Below are 22,448 nucleotides of genomic sequence, written 5' to 3'. Positions count from 1 at the left end.
AACTAAATGTAGATGGATAAATTACAGCAAAGTCACAAAAAGCTGAAAGGGGTTGTTCACTTTTGAGTTAACTTCTAGTATGATGTACCCAGTGATAGTCTGAGACAATTTGCAACTGGTTTTTCATATTTTATTATTTGTGGTTTTTGAGTTATTTCGTTTTTTATTCAGCAGCTCTTCAGTTTGTCATTTCAGCAGCCTGGTTGCTAGGGTCGTTATTACCCTAGCAACCATGCTATGATTTGAGTAAGAGATTGGAATTTTAATGAGAGGCCTGAATTGAAAGATGAGTAATAAATATATCTGTTTTTGGGATCTTCAAAAAGAATGCTTATCTACATTCCCCAAAGGCTAGGGGGGATTATAGTTTTCAACCATAGATCCCCTTTAACTATATCAGGGGAAGAAAGTTTTTCTAAGTCCCCCTCTGCTCATCACAGAAAAGCACAGTTTGCAATGTCATCAGTCTGGTTGCTAGGGTCCAAATGACCCTAGCAACCATGCTATGATTTGAGTAAGAGATTGGAATATTAATGAGCAGCCTGAATTGAAAGATGAGTAATAAAAAGAAGCAGTAACGATAGCCTTACAGAAATTTGGCTTTTTAGAAGGTCATAAAGAAAAAGGCAAATAATCATAAAACTACAAAAAAAAAAGTTGCTTCCAATTGGCCATTCTATAACATAATAAAAGTTAACTTAAAGGTGAACCATTCCTTGAACATAACTACTGCAAGTTTCAAGGCTTCCACTTCTCTCTCAGGCAAATAATGCAAGTCACAACATATATTGGGTATGCACTCAAAGAGAAATATACAAACAAAAGGTGGTATAGAAAAAAATGTCTTATATATATATTGCAGCAGTAAAATATACATCAATGATATAGAATCCCTCTTGACAAAGGCTATATTGCTGAAACATTGGGGTATTCTCACTACTGGCAAATGTATCCGCCACTTGTTGTTCTCTCTTTTTTCCTCAAACATATAACAAGGGTGGTTTATATATATATATATATATATATATATATATACATATATCCTGAAGACGGTCCGAGTAATGGTGCCGAAACGTTGATAAATAAACACGTTTTTTTCTTTTTACTACAAAGTCCTTGGAGTGTTTATCCTCAGTGTTTTTGAACCAATGTGGGTGTGGTTGGGCAGCATGCCGCCCCCCTAAAATCCTGCCGGGCCTAGGTGGCCTTTCCACAAATCCGGGCCTGGTAATTTCAAGTGTAACATGGGGTTAGCCTCTTAAAGGAGAACTAAACCCTAAAGTTAAAACTAGGGATGCACCAAATCCAGGATTCGGCCTTTTTCAGCAGAATTCGGATTTGACTGAATCCTTCTGCCTGGCCTGACCAAATCCTAATTTGCATATGCAAATTAGGGTCGGGGAGGAAAATCTTTTGTGAAGGATTCGGAGGTTCGGCCAAATCCAAAATAGTGGATTCGGTGCATCCTTAAAAAAAAACCTTACCCTGCATAGACCCTCCCCCCCCCGAGCCTAGCTGCTACCCCGGGCAAATGTTCCTAACTCTTTACTTACCCCTCCTTGCAGATTCTGTCTAGAGGAGTTCACGAGTGCCATCTTCTGCCGCTTCGGTAATCTTTGCGAGTTTCAGCGCATGCGCAGTTGTCATGAAACAGAAAATTGCTCCAACTGTGTATGCGCCATTACACCGGTCTCATTCCGAAGATTACCGAAGAGAAGAAGATGGCTGCCGTGAACTCCGCTGGACAGAATCTGCAATGAAGGGTAAGTAAAGACTTATGGGCATTTGCCCTGGGTAGCAGCTAGGCTGGGGGGAGGAGGGAGGGGGGTTCTATGTAGGGTAGGGGGTAGGGTTTTTAACTTTAGGGTTTAGTTCTCCTTTAAATGAGGATTCTTCATTTTATTCCACAATGACTACTTAATATACATCTCTGTGTGGGGCTGCAAGTATTTAGCTTTTTAAGTTCTTATGTCATATGTTCCCGAGTTTATAAGAACTCTGTGATTTCTATGTTCGCGCTTCTGACTCTTTGTAAGTTCAGAATCCATGGAGCTTGTGTCAAATAATCTTTTCATCTCAAGTGGTTTCCAGTTCTTGAAGTTCCACAACACTAGGGTGAGGTATCTCCCAGTGCACGCTGGAGGTACATTATTTTACTATTTCCCCTGCACTATTAAATGGAAGATCACAAGACCCTTATAATGCCAAATAGGGCTGTCGGCACATCTTTAGCTGAAGAATGCTACATTACTGAACTTATATATGCAGAGCTTGGAGAAACTATTAGTAGGCTTGCTGGCACTCATTGAATATGCATGGTTAAGGGCTATAAGGTTATATAAATTCTGTTATAAGGAGATATATGTTTGTATATTGCTTGTCTATCATATAAATAATCTGGTTATGTTTTGGTTTAGTCACCCTGTGCTCTACTTAGTATTAGTCCAGGAACAGTATCATGCTAATATCTATATAAATAAGTCAAATCAACTGGACTTGCTGGGTTTTTTTTCTTTGAAGACATTTCACCAGTCATCCAACTGGCTTTCTCAATTCAGAATAACTGAAGGAAGATTTACAAGTTATTCTAAATTGAGAAAGCCAGTTGGATGACTGGTGAAACGTCTTCAAGGAAAAAACACAGCAAGTCCAGTTGATTGGACTTATTTATATAGACCTGGATGAATGAGAATCTTCACAATCATATCACGCTATTGTTATTCTTTAAGTAAGGCAATAACTTTGCCTCCCTGCAGATGCCCATGCACATACCTCCCAACTGTCCCTTTTTCGGAGGGACAGTCCCTCTTTTGACAGCTCAACCCGCAGTCCCTCATTTGTACTGGAAAGTCCCTCTTTTCTCTGCACTGAACAGCTAGAAAAAGAAACAAAGTTTCTCACTTAATTGGCTTTTAGCAGAGAGCCCAGAACAGCTAACAGGTGCAAATAAGATTCTTTGTAACAATTTTGAGACACAAAAACACAGTTTAGATAAGGAGAAATATTTTCAAACTTTAATAACCTGCCAAATTATGTAAAACAAACATGGTAATTAGGGGTGTGGCCAGAGAAAGGGGTGTGGACAAAAAATTGCTTTTTACTTCCAAAATGTTGGGAGGTATGCATGCATTGAGAATATGCTATAAAAACCGTACACTCAGAATTAGAGTGCCATTCCCCTTTAAAAGAAAGTATACAATATTATCTTGCACAATAGGCAATGTCACTATATTTAAATGTACAGTGGTATCAAATGAAGCTTAAAGTCCCTTATTTCCGAAGCTTTTGAAAAACCGCTCTGAAGTAAAAAGACATGCAAATATGAGCAACTATGCTGCAGGTTCTTTATTCCTAAGCACATACATGTCCGCTCAGATAAACCAAAGCATTGGGGACATTTTGCATTTTCATTTGAATTTTTGTAATTTTCACCTTATTCATTTTGTCACTGAAGATGCTCTCATATATTTTGACATGATTTTCCTAGACTGACAGCAAATCAAGTCATTAGTCTGTCACTGCCTGTGTGCCAGTAGCCTACATATTTCTTGGTGCTGAGTCTCCCAAATTTTTAAGTGCTGAACAGAAACATGGGCACAGGCACTAGAAGACAATTTGGTTCTGGATCTAATGTACATGCCCTATGTCTAATGGACATGGAACCCTTTCGATTTTTGGTCTTTAAGGGGCACATTTACTTTGCACGAGTGCATGAATAGAATAAAAAAAACTTCGAATGTTTTTTTTGGCTACTTCGACCATCGAATTGGCTACTTCGACCTTCGACTACGACTTCGAAATGAACGATTCGAACTAAAAATCGTTCGAATATTCGACCATTCGATAGTCGAAGTACTGTCTCTTTAAAAAAAACTTCGACCCCCTACTTCGCCACCTAAAACCTACCGAACCTCAATGTTAGCCTATGGCGAAGGTCCACATAGGCTTTCCTATGTTTTTTTGGTCGTAGAAAAATCGTTCGATCGATGGATTAAAATCCTTCGAATCGTTCGATTCGAAGGATTTAATCGTTCGACTCCAAGGATTTAATCGTTCGATCGAAGGATTTAATCGTTCGATCGAAGGATTTAATCGTTCGATCGAAGGATTTAATCGTTCGATTTTTCGTTTGGTCGTTCGAACGAACTAATTGTGGTAAATCCTTCAACTTCGATATTCGAAGTCAAAGGATTTACATTCGGCAGTCGAATATCGAGGGTTAATTAACCCTCGATATTCGACCATATGTAAATCTGCCCCTAAATGTCAACCCAAAAAAGTATTATTTTTTTTTGTCTAATAAAAGTAAACATAATTATAAGCAACTTTGCAATATACATTTATTACACTTTTCTATGGTTATTAAGTTATTTGTATATGTATTGTGGGGGTTCACTCGCTGGTAGGCTGCAAAAGAGGCGACTTCACACACCAGGATCAGTTTAAGGGCTTCCTGCCCGCGTTTATTTTCCAGCGGCTGCAGAAGTTTCCCCACGCAGGGGGAAGGTAACCAAAAAACAGCAGTTTAACAGAAATATCCAGCCTCCTGGCTAACACAAAATAAATGCTTTGCTTTCTCTCCTGAAGCTGAGCAATACCAGCAGTTTGTCTCACACACATTCAGCACTGCTGCTCAGCATCAGGTGTACTAAATAGGCCTAGGGCCTCTTGAAAACCTGGCCTACGGATTTGGGAATCCGCCCCACCCTACTCTTGCGGGTTCCCAGTAAGACCAGTCCCGGATCAACAATTACAAAAACCTTGCAGAGAGACATAGTGTTTCTCTGCTAAGAGCACTACTGGTCTCACCTCAGTAACAATATCTGAGAATCCGTGGCCCAACATACATACCATCAATCACTTTTCCCCAGGAAACTGGGGACCTTTTTGTCACCATACCACATATCCCCCCCCTCTGCTCAAGCCCGTAGGGCTGAGCACAGTATGCCACCAATGCATGTACCCTGGAGAGAGCATCTGCATTCCCTTGCATCTTTCCAGGTCTATGTTCTACTGAGAACTTGAAATTTTGAAGGGACAAGAACCATCTGGTGACCCTGGCGTTCTTTTCCCTATTTTGGGCCATCCATTTAAGTGGGGCATGGTCAGTGACAAGTTTGAACTGCCTCCCTAACAGATAGTATCTCAAGCTCTCCAGTGCCCACTTGATGGCCAGGCACTCTCTCTCTACAATGGCATACCTGTGTTCAGCGGGGGTTAGCTTCCTGCTTAGGTATGCTACTGGGTGTTCTTCCCCATTCACTACTTGTGACAGAACAGCCCCTAACCCAACTTCAGAAGCATCAGTCTGTACAAGAAACTCTTTCTTGAAGTCAGGAGCTATCAGCACAGGGTATCTGCACAGGGATGCCTTCAAGTTTAGAAAAGCTTCCTCTGCCTCTGGGGTCCATGTAACTGTTCCAGCTTTAGTCCCTTTTGTGAGGTCAGTAAGCGGGGCTGCTAGGGTGGCAAAATTGGGGACAAACCTCCTGTAATATCCCACTATCCCAAGAAAGGCCCTGACTTGCTTCTTGGATTTGGGCCGGGGCCACTCCTGAATTCCCTCAATTTTGGACACCTGTGGCTTGACTACCCCTCTTCCAATCACATACCCCAAATAACGGGCCTCTTCTAACCCCATTGCACACTTTTTGGGATTTGCTGTCAGACCCGCCTTCCAGATAGAGTCAAGGACCGCTTGTACCCGGGGCAAATGACTTTCCCAGTCTGGGCTAAAGATAACCACATCGTCCAGGTAAGCTGAAGCATATCCTTGATGTGGTTTGAGAATGCGGTCCATCATTCTCTGGAACGTTGCTGGGGCCCCATGTAAGCCAAACGGTAAGCGTTTATATTGCCACTGCCCCTCAGGAGTGGAAAACGCAGTCTTCTCTTTGGCCCCTTCAGTGAGGGGTACCTGCCAATACCCCTTGGTAAGATCTAGGGTGGTAATGTAGCGGGCCTGCCCTAGCCTTTCTATCAGTTCGTCGACCCGGGGCATTGGATATGCATCAAACTTGCTGACCTCATTTAACTTTCTGAAGTCATTGCAAAATCGGATGCTACCATCCGGTTTTGGGACAAGGACAATGGGGCTGGACCATTCACTATGGGACTCCTCAATTACATCCAGCTCCAACATCCTTCTAATCTCCTCTGTCACTGCCTGGCGTCGTGCCTCGGGTATCCTGTAAGGTTTAACATTGACTTTAACCCCAGGTCCAGTTATAATGTCATGTTTAATAATATCAGTAAGCCCAGGCTGGTCTGAGAATATTTGTCTATTCCGGATCAGAAACTCTTTCATCTCCTGCTTCTGACTGTTAGTGAGGGTCTCAGCCACTTTTACCTCAGGCACCTGTGGGATCTTTACCTCTACAACTGCAGGACAGGCGGACAGCGATTCCCTATCCTTCCAGGGCTTAATTAAGTTAACATGGTAGAGCTGCTCTTTTTTCCGCTTGTTTGGTTGGGACACCTTATAATTAACGTCCCCTACGCGTTCTATAATCTCGTAGGGGCCTTGCCATTTGGCCAGGAACTTACTTTCCACCGTAGGAACCAGGACTAACACCCTGTCCCCAGGATGGAAAGTTCGGACACGAGCCGATCTATTATATATGCGGCTTTGAGCTTGCTGGGCCTGAAGCATATGTTCTCTCACAAGGGGCATTACTTTTGCAAGACGGTCCTGCATGTCTGCAACATGCTCTATGACACTTTTGTGTGGGGTGGCTTCAGACTCCCATGTCTCCTTTGCCACGTCCAACAGCCCTCGTGGGTGGTGGCCATACAACAACTCAAAGGGTGAAAACCCTGTAGAGGCCTGTGGGACTTCTCTAATGGCAAACATGAGATATGGAAGTAAACAATCCCAGTTCCTCCCATCTTTATCCACCACTTTTTTTAACATCCCCTTAAGGGTCTTGTTGAACCTTTCCACCAACCCGTCAGTTTGGGGATGATACACAGATGTGCGTAACTGTTTTATTTGGAGAAACCTGCACAATTCCTTCATCACCCTAGACATGAAGGGAGTCCCCTGATCTGTAAGGATCTCTTTTGGAATTCCTGTGCGGGTGAACATGTGGAACAGCTCTCGAGCTATGGTCTTTGAAGAGGTGTTCCTTAAGGGGACAGCCTCTGGATACCGAGTGGCGTAGTCCATGACTACCAAAATATACTGATGCCCCCTAGCAGATTTTATTAGTGGCCCTACCAAGTCCATGGCAATACGATCAAACGGGATTTCGATTACGGGTAAGGGAACTAATGGGCTGCGAAAATGGGGCATTGGGGCCGATTTCTGACACTCGGGGCATGATTCACAATAGTTCTTTACATCTGCATGTACCCCCGGCCAAAAGAACCTCTGTAGCATTCTGTCTTTGGTTTTCTCATACGCTAGGTGGCCACCTAGTGGATGAGAATGGGCCAGATTGAGAACTGTTCTCCTATATGGCTGTGGGACCACTAGCTGTTCCACAATCTCTCCTCGAACCTTATCCACATGGTAAAGCAAGTCATTTTGTACAGCAAGGTGGGGAAATACACAATCTACCCCAGGATTTTCGGGGTTCCCATTTTTAACCTTGACATTTTCCCAAGCTTTAGTGAGTGTTGGGTCCCTTAGCTGGGCAGTTCCGAAGTTATCCCGGGAGACCTCTAGCTCAGGCATGCTAGGTTCCTCAATGGTCTCCGCAGTTACCTCAGATTCACCAGCTAATACAGCTAAGGGAAACAACTCACTATCTTCCAACCCATCCTCGGTACCACTTACAATAACACCTGACATGGGTGGTTCTGTTTTCTCTCCCCCAGATACTCTATTGTCCTTAACAGTTTCTATAGAAGTATCCAGTTCAATAGGGTGGGGTCTCACCTCACCATGCTCAAAACTTTTCTCAGTCTCTGGAGCTTGCTCCTGGCACAGTTCACGAAATAAGGGAAAGTCTCTGCCCAAAATTACACTGTGCAAGAGTATGGGAGACACTGCCACTTCATGGCACACAGTCCCTGCGGGGGTCACAAAAGTCACTAAGGCTGTGGGGTATTTCTTACAGTCCCCATGTACACACACCACTCCTACTTGACGCTGCGTTAAAGGACAGTCCTTCAGGAGCTGTGTGTTTACCAGTGTGACTAAGCTACCTGTGTCTAATAGTGCATTCACAGTGCGCTTACCAATCTGGACGACACAAGTTGGTACATCAGGATCCGCAACGAGACCTGGTCGAGCGAACAGAGACAATTTCCCCTCCGTTCCACACTCCATGGGTTCTGGATCAGCTGGGCAGTTGGCGGCAATATGTCCCCACTCTCTGCACCTCCAGCACTGGGGAGCTCCTCGGGTCTGGCGGGGGCTGTCTCCACGGGGTCTTCCTCTTGTCGGGTCTAGACCTGGGTTACCGGGGTCCTCTGGGCTGAGCTTTTCCACTGTAGCCGACTTCTTGGATCGGTCCACTGCAGGAGTCCTCTTCGATGTGGGCACCGCCCGCGTAGTGAAGTCCTCAGCGGCAAGGTATCGCTCCACCAGTTCCACCAACTGGTCTGCTGTATTTGGGTCGGCTTGACTTACCCACCGGCGTAATTCAGGTGGAAGCGCTCTCAGGTATCGGTCCATTGTGACCCTTTCCACAATCTGAGGCGCGGAAAGAATTTCCGCCTGCAGCCAGCGTTTCACAAGGTTAATGAGATCATACATCTGGGAGCGGGGTGACCCCTTAACCTTAAATTCCCAACTGTGGACCCGCTGTGCCCTCACAGAGGTGGTTACTCCCAGTCTCCGCAGGATTTCAGACTTCAGCTTGTCATAGTCCCTTGCGTCCTCGGAGGACAGGTCATAAAAAGCTTTCTGGGAATCCCCCACTAGTAGTGGTGCAACAATCATCGCCCATTGCTCCCTCGACCAGGCTTGCTGCTCCGCCGTCCTCTCAAAGGTACAGAGGAAGGCCTCCACATCATCCTGCCCAGTCATTCTCCGCAGGAGGTGGCTGCCTGGGATGGAGCGTGGCACTCCGGGGACTAGTTCAGCATCCCCAGAGACCCTGGCTGTCAGTTGTTTTACCACCTCAACTTGCAGCTGCCGATCTTTCTCTGCAGCCTGCGCCAGTGCAGTGATCTGGGCCTCCAACAGACGATTTGCCTCCTGCTGGGTGGCGTTACACTGCTGCTGTAGCAACTGGCTCTCCTGGTGGGCCTTCTGTAAAGTTGCAGTGCACTGCAGCAAAGCCTTGAGGACATCCTCCATTTCACAACTTTTAAGTGCACTGTCTCTTTAAATCCCACTTATAAGCTATACAGTCCGCACAATACCCACAGGAGACTTACTGTGGTTTGGCAACTTCCGCGTGTGGCAATCGCTGCCCGCATCCGAAACACCAATTGTGGGGGTTCACTCGCTGGTAGGCTGCAAAAGAGGCGACTTCACACACCAGGATCAGTTTAAGGGCTTCCTGCCCGCGTTTATTTTCCAGCGGCTGCAGAAGTTTCCCCACGCAGGGGGAAGGTAACCAAAAAACAGCAGTTTAACAGAAATATCCAGCCTCCTGGCTAACACAAAATAAATGCTTTGCTTTCTCTCCTGAAGCTGAGCAATACCAGCAGTTTGTCTCACACACATTCAGCACTGCTGCTCAGCATCAGGTGTACTAAATAGGCCTAGGGCCTCTTGAAAACCTGGCCTACGGATTTGGGAATCCGCCCCACCCTACTCTTGCGGGTTCCCAGTAAGACCAGTCCCGGATCAACAATTACAAAAACCTTGCAGAGAGACATAGTGTTTCTCTGCTAAGAGCACTACTGGTCTCACCTCAGTAACAATATCTGAGAATCCGTGGCCCAACATACATACCATCAATCACTTTTCCCCAGGAAACTGGGGACCTTTTTGTCACCATACCACAATTGCTATGAAAAGCAATGTTTGTCCCTTTTTATTCTCTGCCATGATGGCTCAGACTGTTGAAACAATGTAAAACAAGGTCTTTGCTGGCAAACTGAAGGGATTATTTACTAAACACCGAGTTTTTCTGTTCAGAGATTAAAAGGGGATAAACAAAATAGTTTCGTAGAAATAAAACTCAAATTTTTGGTGATTGTTTGACTGCTAAAAGTCAAAGTACTCCACCTCAAACCTGCAGAGGTCATGTAAAAGTTCATTTTTTACAATTGGAAGATTTCATGATCTGTGCTGGGTTTCATACAATAATTAGAATAATTCATGTTTTTTGGGCGATAATAAGAAAAAGTGAGTTTTTTGGCATCAAATCCGAAATAATGATACAATTTGGATTTTTTTCACAATTTTTTTTCCTGCACCAGATTTTTGAGTTAATTTATTGATAAATAAGGTAAAAAATGTGCATGGGAGTTTGGAGAAAGTGATTTTACTAAAATAATGAGAAATTTTCAGATTTTAGTAAATAACCCCCTAAGACTTTTGCAACATTGTTTAAAAAATAACAACTGGGAGTTAAGCAAATGTTGCTTACAATAGCAATTTTACAATTTTATGAATAATTTTAAAAGCACTGACATTTTTTTTATATATGTATACTTAGTTACATATTTGGCAAATTTTTATTTTGTGGTGGACTTGCCCTTTAAGTTGGTTTTAAAGTTTTTTTAAAAGTGACATTACTTGTATTGCCTGAGTCTGAGCATAAACATCGTAACAAGTGAACAAAAGGACATTTTTTATAGCGCACCATTTAAGAAACAGAATTACTTTTTGCTGTTTTTCAAGAAAAGAGCAAATAACACTCCAAATTGCTCCGTGTTGTACCTGTAATGTACCAGAAGATGTCGCTGCATACATTTCATAATACATTTCATCAATACAATGCTTTTCAATCTCAAAATACGATGATAACAAAAATTTGCCGTTGTTTGAAGGAAGCAAGTTTATAAAGACAAGGTAGTTTATACAGAAAAGATATTAAAATAATCTGAATAATCTGAATAATATATCTATTTTTGTGTGAATTTCAAGTGGACAGATATGGCATGTTCATTAATGTTGGTATATCTCACCTATAAATAAATACAAAACACAATTACATACATTCAAGCATCCTAAAGAGACACTTTTTTTAAAACTCTTTTTTTCATCTATCATTCAATCAATATTGCCTTTGTTACTTATAACTTTGCCATAAAGTATTTGCTCAAAACTTTTACATTACCCTTCTGACTCCCCTTGCTCATCTATGAGGGGGCTGCCATATTTGTGCAGCAGGAGTCCTTTAGCATTAGAAACTTTAACTGACAGGCTAAGATGAGACAGTCAGGTTGGCAAAACAATCAGGTTTAGAAACTTCAACTAACAATTTGTTTTAAAAAACAAACCTCTCAGCAAAAAATGATCAACATGAACTATATGTAATTTTTAATGTACATTCATTTTTTAAAAAGTAGTTTTTTTTAGTGTCAGTATCACTTTAAGTACTAATGGGGTTATTTACTAAACTCCGAATGCAAAAATCACGAAAAATTGGTGATTTTTTTTTTTTTTTATAAAATCAGACTTTTAAAAAATCACAAATTTTTCAGAATTTATTAAACCCCGAGGATGGAAAAATCTGAAAATCCGGCATCTCAGACCTGTCAAGGTTGCATATAAGTCAATGGGAGAAGTCTCAATGATATTTTGATGTGCGCTGGGTTTCGTGCAATACCCCGAAGTTTTCGGGTGAAAAATTTGTGAAAATCGGATAAAATATCCAAAGAAATTGTGAAAATTAGATTTTTTCCCGCAAAGCAATTTTTCGGGAAAATATAATAATAAATAAGCGGAGTTTAGTTTGAGGGTTTGATCGGAGTTTGTAGCAGAAAATATTGAGATAAATCCGGATTTTGATAAATAACCCCCTTTGTGTTAAGAGACACAAGAGGAAGGAAGTCCTGCTATGTAGAGTAAGATGGTGGCACAACACTGCTATAGAAAGATCCCTGGGCTGGTGCATTTTTTTTTTCCAAAGAGGAGCACTGGCCTGCGGGAAAAAATGTAGTGACTAACTGGATAGACGGTTAAAGGGAATGTGAATTACTATTGCTTCATTTGTTGATACATTTCGCAGCAGTATCTGTGGAATATTAGTAACTATTATATCAATTCTAACAGCTGTCTAGGGATGGGCGAATTTGACCTGTTTCGTTTCGCCAAAAATTTGCCACCCGCGAAATGTCACAGTCGCGTGGCAAACTTTTTTTGACGCACGTCTTTTTTTTTTTTTTTGGACACATGCCACCATACAAGTCTATGGCCGTCATTTTTTTTGGTGAAACGATTTGCCCATCCCTACTCATAAACTGTTTTATTGTTTTTGTACAGCAACAAAAAAATGATGGTACATAAATGGTACATAATTGTGTTGTGTTTACCGTAATATTTTCATAATACACCTCTTATACTTATGCATCAATGCTACGTATTTTGTAAGCGATGTTTACCAGGTTTGTCACTTGTCACTGTCAGATTATATAAATATAATAAGGAAAAAAAAAAATAACCAGAAAGAAGAAGAAAAAAAAGAAATTATGAAAGAGGAATGAGGGAGGAGAGAAATTATCTCACCATTTATTGATACTGGTAAGCAATATGTGTTAATTTAAGCAAGTACCTTAGTGGAGGAGGTAAGGTTGTTGGTATTTCTTTTGACCTTATGTCTTTAAGTTCTCCTCTGAGAGAAGCTTCTTCCCACCATTTAGTATATCGGAAAGGGGCTAATAATTTATTTTGTCTGTCCTTCGATTATGCTTAAGTATTTATTCCAGATATCATAAAATAATAAATAAGTATGTATTCCAGATATCATAAAATAAGGAGCCTTGAGATTCCTGGTCTTGTAGTACCCAAACCTACGAAAGTTGTATCGTGTACAGTAGTTTGCGTTCCCATGTCTGTTTTGGTGGCGGTTGTGTATCAGTCCAGAATTCCAGAATAGTACCATTATGTCTGATAATCTAATGTTGCTTTTGATGGTACTATCAGTAGGTATAGGGTATAGTCCCAGTAATATTTGTGGGTTAATCTGCTTTACCGGAAAGTCACATAGGTCTTTAATTTGTGTTAGAACTGTATTCCAAAAAGTGCTTCATTTTGTACATGACCATAAGGCATGTTCTAATGTGCGATCGGGGTGGTTGCACTTTATACAGTTAGGTGTGTTTGTTAAAGGAGAAGGAAACCCCTGGGCGCAAACCCCCCCTCCCCTGTGTTGCCCCCCTCCCTCCTCCCCCCTGGCCTACCTGTCCCTCTGGGCAAATGCCCCTAACTTGTTACTTACCCCTCTGCGCAGGTCCAGTCCACGGAGTTCACAGACGCCATCTTCTCCCTGCTTTGACCGGCGTTTTGGCGCATGCGCAGTAGGAGCATTTTGCCGGTACGGATCTACTGCGCATGCGCCAAAAGAAGATGGCGTCTGTGAACTCCGTGGACTGGACCTGCGCAGAAGGGTAAGTAACAAGTTAGGGGCATTTGCCCAGCGGGACAGGTAGGCCAGGGGGGAGGAGGGAGGGGGAGCAACACAGGGGAGGGGGGATGGTTTTTGCGCCCAGGGGGTTTCCTTCTCCTTTAAGCCAATTTTATGTGCTATTTTTGGTGAAACATATGCTTTATGGAGAAGTTTAAGGGCCACATCCTGGAAATATACTGCTGATAGGGTTTTTGTACATTATAGGCTGTTACAGCTTGCATTATTGTGATATTTGGTATGATGTTTTGCCATCTTGATATGCCTTCTGTTCGTGAGTTATAGTCTATGTTTGGTTTTATAATGGCATATACTCCAGAAGCCGTGAGACGTCGTCCCTGATTTGCCCTTTTTATGATATCCAGTGGGTTGTTTGTCGGAACTTCAATATTAGAAAAACAGTCAAAAATAGAAGCTTCCAGTTTCCACCAAGCTGTCTAGGTGACAAAACGCTAATGCCCTATAAAATCCCAGTTTCTTCTGAAGAAATTCATTCGACTGCTAGAGTGAAAAGGACTGCCTTCATATGTAAGTTTTGAAGTCGCTATTATTAAATATGTGGCTTACCTCCATATCTTATCTCCTTTGCCAGTGACAACACAGTCTTATCAGAGACGCTCAGTGCATGATACACAAATACAATTAAAACTTGATGGCAGGATAGAATCCAATATAGAGATATCACAGGAGAAAGATAGCTTCTATGCCGTTCATTGAAAGTGTAAAATAAAATAGCAGAAGTTTCAAACAAGGAAACTGAACAGGCCAGCAATAGATGGTATCAGAGAGTGATTAGTGGCAGATATGCTCATAGAATCAAAGCAAAATTTGGAAAAACTGCTAAATGCACCCTGTTTCTGCAACTAGTTAGATCCTGAGTCAGAATTGCCAGATACTGAAGGCAAAGTAAATGCTAAAATGAATATCACAAGAAATCCTTTATTTCATATACAAAACTTACTGTACAGCAGCCTTATGCTTATGTTCTATGCTATTTATCATTTTACCATTAGAAAATCTGATAGGCTGAGAGAAAGTCAGGTTTAGGAACTTCAAGCAACAAACACAGTCCTAACAGTGAAAACATATCAACATGACCTATATGTAACTTTAAGAGGCCCATTCACTAAGTTCGAGTGAAGGAATATAGGAAAAATAGTTAGAATTTCGAATGTTTTTCTGGCTACTTCGACCATCGAATTGGCTACTTCGACCTTCGACTTCGAATCGAACGATTCGAACTAAAAATCGTTCGACTATTCGATAATCGAAGTACTGTCTCTTTAAAAATTTCTTTGACCCCCTAGTTCGCCACCTAAAACCTACCGAGGCCAATGTTAGCCTATGGGGAAGGTCCCCATAGGCTTGCTAACAATTTTCTGATCGAAGGATAATCCTTCGATCGATGGAATAAAATCCTTCGAATCGTTCGATTCGAAGGATTTAATCGTTCGATCGAACGATTATTCCTTCGATCATTCGATCAAACGAATTGCGCAAAATCCTTTGACTTCGATATTCGAAGTCGAAGGATTTTAATTCGGCAGTCGAATATCCAAGGTTAATTAACCCTCGATATTCGACCCTTGATACATCTGCCCCTTAATCTACATTAATATTTAGAAGAATAGTGCCAGTCAGTGTTACTTTCAGCAAAAACATTGTGCGGCCCTTTATAAATTCCCTAATCTTGAATATTATTTTAGAGACATAAATAAATCTGTATTATTGCCAAGAAGAGTTTTCCATTCCTACATTTTTTCACCTAATATCGCCAGGTTGGAAGGGAAGTGTTTAAGCAGCATGTAGTAACTTGTAAACCGGAGATATATTAATAAATGTTCTTAAGGGACACAGCAAGCCAGTTGCTATGATAACCTCTTTGGAACTATGGTTATCTGGCTTCCCACAAGGAATAGCAGCTAATAGCACAAGTTAATTGTTTCTTTTTGCAGATGAGTAAATGGTAAAGCTGATGAAATTCAGTACAGTAGGAGCATGCAGCCGCTGGGGTCCGTAAATTCTGCAGCTCAGAGTAGCTCTAGGTACACCAAGCATTCTAGTGTCACTTTTAGGGTACCTTCTTATATGCGGTTGTAGACTTCGTTGCCCATACAAGTTCAGCCTTAGCCCATTGTAGCTAATATGTCCCAAAGGGGCTCCACACAGCATATTTTAAAATCATTGCCACGTAATTGGGCAACAGAACTCAAGAACTATACCTTTCCCTCCTCATTCACACAGATACTATGTAGAGTTTACTGAGTTTTATGGTGGTTTCTTAATGCCGAATAGTTGAAGGCCCAGGTATTTAGGAACTTGAGACTTCAAGTCACTCAAGGTTGACAGTTATTGGTGGAGCAAAGGTTTCATGGCCCGTGGGCAATAAAAAGGGCAGGAGGGAGCCGTGGATCCCTTTGTTACAGAGCTCGCCAGTGTTAAGCAAATTATTTACCCATCCTCTCTGACAATGTGGATTCATCAAATACTGTATTCTACTATTGCAGAGTGTAGTATAATTCTAGTAAATCTTGATTAAATGTAGGTACATTGACTCTGGGAGGTACAGCATCTTTTTTTTGGAGTTAAGAAGGCATTTTCCCACTAGCAGACTGACACAATGATGTATAAGTGGAGGGAGCTGATGCGGCAGAGTGTCACACTCACAATAAGCGAAGAACGTTTGGTGGCAAAAGTAGTGGCCCTGGTTCCTAAGTGAATTTTTTTTCTAATGAAATTGCACTTTAAGGGGCATATTTATCAAGGGTTGAATTTCGAAATTAAAAAACTTCGAAATTCGAGTTCAAAAAAATTAAGTCGAAGGTTTTTTTTGGTCGAATAGGTCCGTTTTTGATTGAATAGGTCCGTATTTGGCTGAATTTGAATCATACGAATCAAAGGAATAATGCATTTGATTGAATTCGATTCAAAGTTTTTCCCCAAAAATTTTGATTTTTCAAAGTCCACCAATTAAGTCCAAATAGGTTCTAGGAGGTCCCCCATAGGCTAAAACAGCAATTCAGCAGGTTTTAGATGGCGACTGGCCAAAGTCGAATTTTAAAGAGACTGTACATGATAAATTTTGATATTCAAATTTTTTTAAAATTCAAAATGAATTTGGATTACTCCCTAGTCGAAGTACACAAAAAGCAGGTTGAAATTCAAATTTTTTCCATTGGAAATTCACCTCGACTTTTGATAAACCTGTCCCTAAGTACTGATGACTTTATTGAGTAAGAAACTGTTATATTTAATTATCCACTTGAACCGAGTCTAAGGGGCATATTTGTCAAGGGTAGAATTTCGAATTCAAAAAACTTTGAAATTCGATTCAAAAAGACCAACCGAAATTAAGTCAAAGTTTCTTTTTGGTCGAATAGGTCTGTTTTCGATCAAATAGGTCCATATTCGGCCGAATTCTAATTCAAGGAATAGCGCATTTGATCCAATTAGATTTGAAGTTCTAATTTTTTCAAATTAGAATCGAATTTGGACTATTCCCTAGTTGAAGTACACAAAAAATATCTCAAAATTCATTTGAAAATTCACCTCGACCTTTGATAAATCTGACCCTAAGAACTTTGTTAGTTAGTGAGTCACTGCCATTAATGCCACAATCTATACAATATATTCGATCGCCTGAATGAGCAAATAAAAGCCATTACTGAACCAAAATCTGGATGTTTACTACAACTAAAAAGTGTAACAGGTTAAGAAAAGTGATAAGAAATATATTATATACATATTTATATATAGGATATGATTCTATAAAATTGTAACTAGGAAATTCTAAATGAATCAGAGTTGTAACTAACATTTACTTACTAGTTCTGGTCCTTATCAAAGCACAATATGCAACATAATATGCCATTGTGGGGACACAGACACCCTGAAACAAGGATACATGACAATCTGAAATGGAACATCCACTTCAATTCCTATAACACTTTATGCAATGCCCCACAAATCCAAACAACAGTGAAAAGGATTAATGGCTATTTTAGTATATAGTGTCTTATTAAATGAGTTGCAATTAAAGCTGAAAAGTGCACATTATTTGAGCTCACCAGATCTTGTTTCTGTGTTTGTAGTTGGTATTAATCTCCATCAGATGAGCTGTGTTGACCACAAATAGCATCACTACAGTCTGCACAGAAGAGATGGAGAATATGTTATATATATATATATATATATATATATATATATATATATATATATATATATATATATATATATATATATATATATATATATGAACAGATATGTTTTTAATTTAATATGACTATAGATACAATTTATATATATTTGTGTCCTATTGAAAGAGAACTAAATTCTTAAAACAAATATTGTGAAATTTAACATTCTCTCTTTTTATACGGTAAATATATATATTTACATATATAGTGAGCCAGTCCCTAAGCTCGGTAATTAACAGCAGCACAGAGCATGTGCAGTGAATCAGCAGAAAAAAAGATGGGGAGCTACTGGGGCATCTGTGGAAACTGCTGAAGGGCTGTAGTTGCCTTGGGCTGCAATAGAATCTCAAAACATAATGTGCAACATTTCTAGCCATCTTCTTTGTTAAGCTGTAGTTCTCCATTGAATCATGTTCAAGATTAGCAGGGGTCTAAGCCAACCCAGCTGATACTGGTTTTGGGAAGTCCTTTCGGAAAAAGAACAAAATATCAACTAAAACAAAATCCTTTGTATCAGATAATTGTCTGAGGCACCAAACTCTTGCAGTATATTATACTACCCAGAAGAATAATGAGACAATACTAACGTGGCTGCTCCTTCTTTAATCCCGGGGCCCTGGGTAGAATTTAAATTTCCAGCTCCCCTAGGCCGGCCCATGTCTTTCCGTTCCTGTTCCCTCTTGACTGCGCACACAGGAGATTTAAACTGCTGTCAAACTACTGTCAAAATCTCCCATGCAGCCCTCATTAGGGAGTAGATGTGGCTGGGCGGTATACCGACCCTAAATTGTGCTGTGCCCTTTGTAGCCTTCGCACAAATCTGGGTCTGCCGGAGGCCTCTAACCAGGTACCAGTGGGAGGGGTCACCAGATTCAGCCCAAACAGGAATAATACAATCTGGTACAACTGCCTGAAGATCTATCAAAACTGCCATATAAAGGAACACAGAGCAACAATCAAGAAATTGGTAAAAAAAATGACCAAAGAATTTAAGGTTGAACCCAATGCGCCTATTTGTAGCTGATTTAGGTTGACCACGTGGACCACCCTATGAAGTAGTTTGGTCGATAGCAACATAGTTCAATCAAACTGGAAAACAGATGAACTGAGTCAAGTTGTGAATTGGGTCATTGGTTGGTTCTGCACTTGTGCCAAGAAATCCAACTGACGGTATTGATATTAATCCTCCTGTCTGATATTCTGTCACGTGGTTCCTGTGTTGCCAGTAAGGTTGCTACATTTTCAGGAAAAAACATCAATCTTGCTCTTTTTTTTTTATCTTTCTTCCCTATTATAGGACATGGAAAGCCAAGCACCCCCACTGTATTATATTGCTGGACAAATTTTCAAAAAACTTAATGATTTAATACAATATAGGGTACTTAATACCACAAGTGTATTCATTTCCACTTTCAGTCCTGAATAGAGATGGGCGAATTTATTCTCCAGGCACAAATTTGCTGCGAATTTCCGCGTTTCACTGCCGGCGACGGAATCGACGTGATGCTTTTCGAGAGAAATGAAGGAGACAAAACCATTTGATTGTACTTCTTTATGAAAGCACAAATAGAATATAGCTCATATACTAGACACAAGTGCAATTGCGGCAGAGCAAAGTTTACCGAAGTTGTTGTGATATTGATGCTATTACTTAAAATTACTTGTACCCAAAGGCGCTCCTTGTGCATTTTGACTTCAGGTGCTAATACAGAAAGCAAATATTTTCAGATAAATAGCATGCAAGTGTGACAATTGGCACAGGGCAACCCGTGAGCTACTAGCACCTCAAATAAAATGGCAGCAGCTGGACTTTCATGCATGAATTTGTAATTATGTAGAAAATTCTGCATTGTGGGTAAAAACACACAGCCAATTGCGGCTGGTAGAAATAATTAATGTCAGTGGTACAATGACATTGTTCTTAATGTAATCATTATTTCAAATTAGCCTTGGTTTCTTATATAAATTCCGTAGGAAAGTATTTGGTGATAGTGTGTTCCTGGGGATTTGGGAAATGCCTGATATGATTTCTATTAACCAAATACAGAATTGAAAAATTGAAAATTCCTTTATCTTTTTTCCAGGTATGTAGAAATCCCAATCCACTGTCTAATAGCTTAAGGTTTCAGAAGATCCATTTCTAAATAGTGGCCTTATCTCTGACTGATAAATACCAACCAACAAAGCCAACCCCTTTATCTGATCCGATATGATGCCAGCTCTACGCAATTGCAGCCTTGAGACTTATGAACAGTACAGTGTAATGTGAGATAAATATAAAGAAGACTTCTGGGAGTAGCAGGCCTGACGTTAAGCGATATTGATCTAGGGCGCATCTATATAAATGACTAAAAATAATTGTCGAGATTATTGGAGGTTCATTGTCACTAAGGTTCTTTGGAAAAGTCCTGCAGGGCCCATTGGTAACTATGATTCTCTGATGAGGTAAGAGTATTGCAATGCACTAGAATGTGGAAAGGATAGGAGAGGGGAACCAGTACTAACATACAGCACTGTGGGAAATATTTATTTTATATTTATTTTATAGGTGCTGTAAGGATCCAGGAACTCTCACTTAAGTTGTAACTATATGGCCAAAATGTATTTGAACTCCTCCCAGTCAAACATCACTTGACAAAATCAAGGGAATTCATATGAAGTTTGTTCACTTGCTAAACACCCTTTACTCTTGACTATTCCAGGACAGCTTCCATTAGTTGTTAAACATTGTATTTGGGGTTTGCTTCTTTTTAAAAGGTTGGGTACTGATACTGGCTGATCAGGCCTGGCTCATTGGTGACATTTCATGCATCCCAGTTGCACTGATGTCAAGGCTCTATACAGAAACAAGATAGAGCGATCGCACACCCACAGCAGTCCTTAATGATTATAGCTTGGTGCTCAGTATGAGAGGACACGGCAGCCTCCCAAATACATACAGGAACAGAAAATACTGGTACACAAAGCGTTTGCAGCAGGTGACCCTTGCTTTAATTCAAAAAGTGCGGAATGTGCAACGTTTCGGGGCCTCGCCCCTTTCTCAAGCTCTATACAGGCCAGTCAAGATCTTTCCTCCAGTGTAGCTCTATAGACATCTGGGATACTATTTCATGTTGACTGCAAGGGAAGGGCCCTCTCAAAACATCCATCCAAACAGATGAAAATGGTTCTTCTTTGTGCACAAAATATTTAGGGTACAATATTACATCACACACCAAATTCACGTGGATATTGCACAAGCCAAATGCGTCTGCCCGAACATACTAGGATTCTACAAAGGATTTCATCTCTATCTTTTAGTCCTATCTACATGAGTCCCTACAGTATGGCAGGTCTGGACTGGGAGTCAGAATAGGCCCTAGCATACAGGGAGCCCCCCACCAGCCCACCAAATGGTGACTGTCTATGGCTTCTTAACAGCAGCGCATTTGCCTGAACCCACAAATTGCTAGTCCAGGGCCTGCAGTCTGGTGGTCTCCGCCAGGGGAACTACCCTGCACTATATTCTCCTTGGTGGAACACCAAGCTGCTCATACTAGTTCACATTCACAACTTGTGCCATACAACGAACCATCTGTCACTATCTGAAGCCCTTGTTCAAAGAGTCCTATTTGCCTGACTTCACTAAGGTGTCAGGAATACTTTAGGGTCCTAGCTTCTTGTTACTAAGGCCCCCTGCCTCAGGCCCTTCATCTCATCTGTACTATAGAACCAGTTTGAGACCAAAGAGACTGAACCATGTAGACACAGTCAGACTGGGGTGCCTGGGGCCCATCAGGAAATCTTAACTCAATGGCCCCCCATACAAATTATCGTTCACAAAAATCAAAATTAAAATTTTTATTTAACAAAAACTGGAATGGTCGTAACTATATTAAATTATTAGTCTAAAATAAAAAAGCATAACAGAATCCCTTATAAACAAATAAAGCTTTTATCAAAATTTTGTTCATAGATAAATTATAGCAAACCAAACTCTAACCAACAAAACACAAAAAACATTATTTTGCATTGATTTCTCCGTTTGATAAGTGCACGGAGCCACCCCTCTTAAATAAGAAGTTTGTGCAAGAGAGAAGACTTGGCAAAGTTATTAATTATATCATCATACAATAAACAAGCAGCAATGTCCCTTGCAATGTTCAGAAGAAGAAATGCCTCTAACAATTCATGCCCAATCATGGATCTTAAGCGATTTTTCACTATTTTCAGCTTTGAGAAAACTCGTTCACAAGACACTTGAGTGCACGCTAAAGTGAGTAGTGTCTTATAGACAGCAAACAGGTTTGTGTAGGCAGCTGAGTGTAAGTTGTGATCATACAGGAGTTTGTAGCAGCAAGTGAGACAGTTTTCACAGACACTTTTTTTAATGTCACTGACTGTTTCTTCATCGTCCTCTACATTGATGCTGGTTATTTGAGGAAGGCTGGGCTTTTTTAGGACTGAATAGTTATCCTTGAAGTTCAGAAGCTCAGATTGTAATTGAACTGGGTCCACACCAGCCAAATCAGCAATTGTTTTTAAGGTGTCTGCTGTAATTTGCTCTTCCCTGATTTTGCTAAACTGCCTAAGGTCTAAAAACGCAAGATCCTGGATGAGTTTCTCATTCTTAGAGAACTTTTGCTCAATACTGCCTACATCCTGATCTATGACTGTGTAGACTATTTGAAACTCAAATGCTTTAACTGGATCCACAGGCGGTTCATCCCTAGCCAGCTCTCCAGGCATCCGTTTTTTTCTTGCCACTCTTTTCTCTGGAAGACTTTTCTCTAATTCT

Source organism: Xenopus laevis, chromosome 1S (assembly GCF_017654675.1).
Source record: "Xenopus laevis strain J_2021 chromosome 1S, Xenopus_laevis_v10.1, whole genome shotgun sequence".
NCBI classification, from domain to species: Eukaryota; Metazoa; Chordata; class Amphibia; order Anura; family Pipidae; genus Xenopus; species Xenopus laevis.
The sequence above is the reverse complement of the archived record's forward strand: the minus strand, read 5'-3'. Positions refer to the sequence as shown.